This window comes from Austrofundulus limnaeus, unplaced genomic scaffold (genome assembly GCF_001266775.1).
Source record: "Austrofundulus limnaeus strain Quisiro unplaced genomic scaffold, Austrofundulus_limnaeus-1.0 Scaffold95, whole genome shotgun sequence".
NCBI classification, from domain to species: Eukaryota; Metazoa; Chordata; class Actinopteri; order Cyprinodontiformes; family Rivulidae; genus Austrofundulus; species Austrofundulus limnaeus.
This window is the reverse complement of record NW_013952497.1, coordinates 469,774-477,333: the sequence shown is the minus strand read 5'-3', so window position 1 is coordinate 477,333 and position 7,560 is coordinate 469,774.

The window sequence follows — 7,560 nt, the reverse complement described above, 5'->3', positions numbered from 1 at the left end:
CGTCAAAATCGGACGTAGAGGGAACCTTGGAAAAGCGTCAATATGTGACGACATGGGAGTGAGAATAGGTTGATTTGTCGGCTGCATCGGAGGAGTCTTCGGTTTTGGACGGCCTTCGTCGCGGCGCTGTGACGTAGGCAGCCGACGAATTCGGCCTTCGGAGGACCCGACCTGCCGTTTTGGACACAGCCTATGCCATCTTCAACTTCAGACACTTTCTTCTTTATAGCACTGGTCGAGCCTCTCCTCATTATAAGAGCCATGATCCAAGATATGATGATTCCTATGAGGAAAAGCTTCTGCGAAGGACAGATTTTCAATTCTTACATCTTAATCTTGTTTAAAAGATACGTCAAAAAATTTCTCAAAGCATTTTTCAAGTTTTGCAGAAGATGTTGAGGTGAAAGTAAGTGAGGTTCCACTGCGTAACAAAAATCATATAAAGACTTAAGAATCAGAAGAGGAAAAGTGAATGAAGCCTGCACCTTCACTCTGAAAATCAATTTTTKCCATGACGAGCGTGTGAAGAAAAGGTGACTGTTCTGAGCGGCTGAGTGACACTAAAAAACCCGACACAGTCAAAGAGACTCGGTCAGAGAGACCTGACAGGCGAGTCACCCTGACAGAGTCACATCGGCGCCATATTAATATGCCGTAAAGCACACTCTGTTCAGACTCATGTATGACAAAAATGTTCAGCACACATGGGAGAGCAAAAGATTCACATCTACACATGCAAAAATCAACAAATAAACAACGTGTTCCTTTTTAAAATCACAGAACAGAAAGCTGTCCGGCAGGAATGTGGGCTGCATTAAATCATTCACAAGTGACAAATAAAACTCTGTGATTAAGTCAAGTGTAATTAGAAAAAAAATTACATATAAAAAGAGATACTAAATGGAAGCTGCTTACTTTACAGTCAAAACAAAAAAATTAGATAAAAAGCATTTTTTTTCAAAGCTCATTCATGGCTTCCTCATGATTTCACATCCATTTCCAACCATTATGGAGCAAGGTTATAAACACAGCTCACTGGCTCATTTGATTACAAACATGCACCRTTTGAATGGTTTACATCATTACAACCATCTGTTGAGTGATAACAGAAATGTGTTGTTCTCATCTCCTCCATGATTAAATAAAAAAAACTTAAACAGTACAGTTGGTTAGATATGGAAGATAAAGACAGATGTCTGCTGACAGTCTGTGTGGACTCTTAATGCAGTTATTACCTCACTAATCTTAATGCTGTGCTCCARCATATGGCATGTGCATGATTTCAAAACAACAAAAGAAGTGTAACTGCTGTGATTTGCATCCTAAAAGGCGTCCATGTTGGATAGGTGATCATTACAGTGAAACAGTTGGTTAGTGATCTGCCTCGCTGCCAGAAAGTTGCAGGTTTAACACCCAGCTGGGGCTCATTTTAAAGAAAAGTTTGCTTGTTTTTCTGGTGCATCCATGGGTTTTCTCCAAGAACTCTGCTTTTGGACAGTCTAAATACCAGCATGTTAGGTTATAGTGGACAAGATCAGGGGTGTCAAAATCATGAGCAATATGATGTTTTGTGTTTAACTTTGACTAAACAGAAAACGTCAGGTTCCTCGCCTCATTACTACGACTGAGCACCACTAATAAACAACAACGGAGCTCTACGTGGTATTTCCTGCATAGAAACAGAGTTTTAACACATCATCTTATAAACACTGAAAAGTACTACAAGTACAACTGACTAAATGTGAACTAAATAATACAGAGATACTAATAAAAGTAAAAGTAAGAGAGTTTTACTCAATGCTGAGTTGTGGTGAGTAGCTGGCAGCTTGAATTCTGAACTCTCCCACTTTCCAACAGGGAATTCCCATATATAATTGATACACCCTTTTTTTGATGGGGGGGGGGGGGTTCTTTGGCGAGCTGGATGGAGGTCAGCTGAGTTTGATAAATGTAGATAGTTTTAAACACTTAAATGAACATACTGACATTTTGCTTGTAGTGACTTTGAATTAATGGCGTGGAGGAAGGGGTAGGGGTTTGGGTAGAAAATGGGATTTCATCATGAGTTTCTCTGCAGGTTAATTACTTTATGTTCTATATTGTGTCTACATTTGTGCATCATAAATTAGTGGTTCCCAAACTTTTCAGCTTTTTACTCACAGCAGAGACCTGTGCCCCCAACTATTTTTGGTTGAAAAACATTACCAGGTCAAATAAACAAAGGCATAGTAACAATATTTATTATACTATTTTTATTCATGTTAAATATAGTAACTACACTTTTCTTACAACTAAGGCAAACAAATAGCTGAGCTGTTAATAGTAATTTTTAAATGCAGTTACCGGTAATTCAGAAAATATTTCCAGGACCCCACTTTGATGTTTCGGGATCCCACTGTGGGTCTGGACCACAGCTTTGGGAACCAAAGTCATAATCCTTTAATTTAGCTAACCTGAACTGCCAGATGTATGAAATCCAATGAAAACTCAGACAAARAATAAAAACATTTAAACGCATGATTCAAAAACACAATGATGACAAACACACATTAGTTATGTTGTTAGTCAACAAATGACATGACAGTTCAGTGAAAATAAAATAAAGAAAAGTGATTTGCTTTATTTTACAAAATTCTTGAATTGCCGGGTCTAAAATATGAAAGGCAGCTATTCCAACCAATGACAACTGACCTTTGAGCCAATGTTCAGGTGTTGACTCATCGCTTGAAAAACTGTGCTTTCTGAATTCAATCCAGAATGGAATTAGTCATAAAATCCATGTATTTATTGCTTTGGTAAGCATTGTGTGTACTTTTGACTGTTAAATAYRTACAGTAGCTTACTGAGTGGAAATATTGACACTTATGCCTCTCTGTCAGGGATGAAYGAACACGTCTGCATCTGATCCACAATGTTACGACAAGAAAAGTCCTGTCTGGTGGAAAACATTAAAATATCATAATAATTTCAATAATTAAAGGTAATTAATTAATAGTCTAAAAAAATCCCATTAATGTGTGTTTTATGTACTGATATTTAGTTTTTATTACACTTCTGTACCTYGTTACTCTGAGACAAAACAAGCACACATTTAAGGCCAGCTTCATTATGAAAGACTTTGAGTTTAAGCCTCGCTCCTGCAAGTTCATATGCCAGCCTTTGTTAGTGTGTGTGTGTGTCTGCGTGTGAGTGTGTGAGTGTCAGTTTAACAGCAGAGACATGGCCGTCATTAGGGGGCCAGTAGTGAAAATTGAATTCCAGGACCATTAGAAGGAAGTCACACGCAAACTCTCAGAGTCCCTGCTTTTAATATAACACTGCAAACCACATTCCACTGGAAACACACACACACACACACACATTAGCTCCACACACAGATTTTTGACTGTGTGTGTTGTGTAACCTCAGATTTAGCAGGAGGTTAAAGGCCAGGCGTCTCCTCCTCCAGACAGAGGGACATTTTTTTCAGATGCAACAAAAGCCACAGACAGAAGGGGGAGGGGCATGAAGGGGCAGCAGCTGAAAGAGACACACAACACAGACAGAGTGGGCGGGGGCAAAAAGAAAAATCAAACTGAAGGACTGAAAAAATGAGGGAGGAGAACAATTTAGTCTGAATGGGGCACCACCTGTGGCTGCTTGGGTGTTTATTCTAAAAACTGGGATTTTTATTTAACATATATACAGTWTWTATAGTTTATCATGCTTTGTAGTATTTTTACCTATAGGTTTCAGGTTTAACTGAGGTGAAAACTGGTGTTGGTTGAAACACTTTCAAGATGAGTTGTGAATAATGACAGATACTGGACTGCCAAGTCTTACAAGCAGGTTGACTTGGTGTGGTGAAGCTTGCAGAGGAAGCTGAAAAAAAAAACCTGCAACAAAAGTTATAGCTTTTCTGGTGAGTGATGTAAAACAGTCTTGTCTTAAAATGACTAATAACTTAGAAAGAACAATCATTTTATTGTGTGGCAAAAAAAGTAATAACCTAAAAAAAAAGATGAGCGAAAGGTCACTGATGGTCTTCACCAGTTGAGGAAAATGCTCCAACTTTAAATCTGTAGCTTAGCAACAGAGCAATATCGCAAGGTCACGATCAAAAAGCCTGTTATCTCAGACCAACATGCACAAACATTTACTGATCGATACATCTTTTTCCAAGGGAAAAAAAAAGATTAAAGCTCGGGTTTGAGCTAGATAAGAACTGGGAGAGCTCATTAGAGGCATAACTGAAGAGTGAAATAAAGAGGGAGAAAAAACRAGAAAGAAATACAAAACAAAGGAAAGAAAAGAGTCATTTGATGAGTTTGTAATAGAGCTGCTTTAAATTTTGCCATGGCACGGTAAAAAATACAACRTCCCTTTTAAAAGAGATGAGAAAGAACAGAAATACAAGAGAGTGGGGCTGAGCTGAAGGTCCATGACTGACATAAAAGAGCATGTCAACTGTGAAATTGGCATCAGGGCACCTTGAACTGGATGAACCTATCTGGACAGGCAGCAGTTAAAGACAGGATCGAGGTRGGTGGGTTCAGCAGCATGAAGGAGAGGAGAAACTGTGCGGAGGGGGGAGGGGGCATGAGTTAATGAGCAAATGATGAGAAGAGGAGGCAATAACCTGATTTAATGGCCTTTGCAGATGATGTTGTTTGTGTGACTGTGTCAAAACTGAAACTGAAAACGTAAAAAAAAGAAACGAAAAAGAACCTCTGATGAAACAAACGAGAGACACTCAAAAAGAACTGATGTTGCAAAATCGATGTTGTAATTATGCTGCCTTTTCAACATGCAGCTAACAAAAACCAGTCAAATTAAAACAGCTAAATCAATTTTTACGAAGCCTCTTTTATCCCTCCACACCCATGAATAATTCCACTTAGTTTGCAAATGTTTTGCAAATTAAGTCTCRCAAGTTCCCGTTTCTCGAGGTATCCTTAAAACAGAAATGAGCTGATGTGCAGTTCAGTCCTAACTTTGCCCTCCCGGCATCAGTTCTCTGTTTGGGTTTTACTCTTTTCTGCAGCTTTAGGGTTTTGCTTTGTTCCGCAGCTTTCTTTGTTATGCAGCAGCTGTTGTCAGCAAAATGTGCTGCAARTAAGTCATCTACTACAGTTCCTAAACCAAACACCAAACAGACATTTTTACCAAGCGAGTACAGTTTTTACAGCTAGAGCCAGGAAGAGAGGAAATGTTGCGCTTTCTCTGACCCGTCTATGAGGAAAACCCGGTAAACACATTTAAAAATTGAAATTCAACATGAAAGCTATTCTTGTAAACTTAATTACTGTGATGAAATTCAGCTGATTGTCACCGGTCTGGTTTTGAATCCAAACTACTCCGTGACCCTTTGCCTCACTGAGAACAGCACCTTTGAGAATACTAAAACAACAAGAGAAGTCGAGGAAATAAAAATAAGGAAAAAATTATAAGAGATGAAAAAAAAAAACCCTGAATTGCTCCTTTCAAAGTTCAGTCTCCAACTAAACTGAGCTCATTCCTCTCCTGCTGGAAGTGAAATGTGTCTGGTGGCCACATGTATAAAAAATGAGCTGCCAGCGGGGACGGCATCAAATAAATTGCATCCCTTTTAGGAGAGATGACCAGAGCAGATAATGGAGGAAAAAGTTCATAGAATAGAAGCACGAGTCTGTGAGGCTTTAAACCAATTAGAGCCAAACTGTGTTGTCACAGAGGTGGTTCCCAGCTGGAGCAGCCGGAGGAGAACAACAACAAAAGCCCAACTGGTCTGATGGGAGCCACTTTGCTCCTGAAAGGGTTTATGTCATCTGAACCTGAGGCAGACTTTAGCCGTGAGGAGGTCTTTGGGTCTTGGTCTAGTAGTTCTTTGTAAACTTGTTATTTAAAAGTGATCTTATTAGCATGTCTTAGAAAATGTTTTCTTTTTTTTTTGTTGCACAAAGGATTTATTAACAAGCACTTAAAAAACAAATTAAGTACAGTCAATTTGAGTTAAGTGGGTTTAATTACATTTATGTAGTTTTCAGTCAAAACAAAACAACAAAATAAGAGATGCAGTATAGAAAAAAGAACTGAAAGAGAAAGTTGAGCTAAAGGGCAGACAGGGGAACTAAACCTGAAAAAAAGATGCGTGAGTGTGTGGTGGTTTAACGGCTGAAGCATGGCGTGACTGCAGCCTCAGACAACTGTCAGGACTCTCTGGTATCAACACACATACTGTACATACATAAACACATTCACAGTGGAAGTCTAACAAAGTCACTCTTCCTTTTCAGTCCAAACCACAGACTTTACCATCTTTGTTATTATTTATGTAAATTTCTCTGCTGAGCTACATGTGATCAACAACAAAAATTATGCAATTTGGTCATAATTTGGTACACAGGCAGATCAGTGACCAGTAAGTTCATTATTCAGTTTGCAAGGAGCTGGCACATTTTGGATGGTCATCAGAGGATGTGAGTGGTGGCATCATGAGTGGAGCATCAGYGTTATCAGGTAGTTGCCAGAGCATCCAACAATCAGTCAAAAACAGTGAGTGAATGTCACCAGGGACACAAGCCTTACCAGCCAGGGGTGGAGCCAGAGAGGTGGACATGGTGACAATTGCCACCTCTGGCATCTAATAGGCCACCCCAGGTGTCACCATCAAATAACTGAAAAGTGGGTGAGGATCTTTGGGTTTTGTATTTACATTTACATTTTGTTAAAGATTGTTCTCTGATGCTATTGCACTTTATACATTTTCCACTGAGTATGTTTAAAAATGGCGGCACAGTAAGTTGCGGCTAGCATTCAGCATGTTTTTTTTTATCATTCTTAGCTACGATCACACAAAACTTTAGCTGAATATTTCTTAAAACATCTGATTTACAGCTATTTGGAATTAGCTGTGGCAGACATCTCACTTTTCTTTATTTGTACCACCCTTAAAAAAAACAACTTGGCCACCCCCTGTGCCACCTCTTGCAAAAATAAATTTAGCTCTGTCCTTGTTACCAGCACTGGATGGACATGCCACATTGTGAGGATGCATGARGTTGGATGGTCGTATTTTGTAACTGTCTGACATGTCGGAGGTACAAGTTTCACACTAAAGGCTCCTGCATACTCCCTCCGAACTACTGAAATGGGTTCGGATTGTCGCAGTTTCATGACGAAAACTGCGTCATTCTGTTCGCATTGCTGACATTTCGGCAGCTTCTCGACACAACACACGAGTCGAACTTTTTACCCTCTCCACATAAGAACTTATTGTGTGATTTGTCAGAAGTTCATGGGAGAGTTTGTGCTGAAAGCACTCAGAAGCTGTATTTTGTTTTAAGTGCTCACTTCAAACAAAACAAACAAACAAACAAAACAAACAAACAAACAAACAAACAAACAAACAAACAAACAAACAAACAAACAAACAAACAAAAAAGTGACTTGCTTCATGAGCCGACTGTTGTGGCAGGAAGCGGCAATTTATAAAGATAGTCAAACGACCAAAAACACGTGGATGGAGCTAAAACAGGCATTTTGCACGGTGGAATCAAACTGATAAAAACTTTGGAGCCTTTAACCGGGACAGAATTGTGG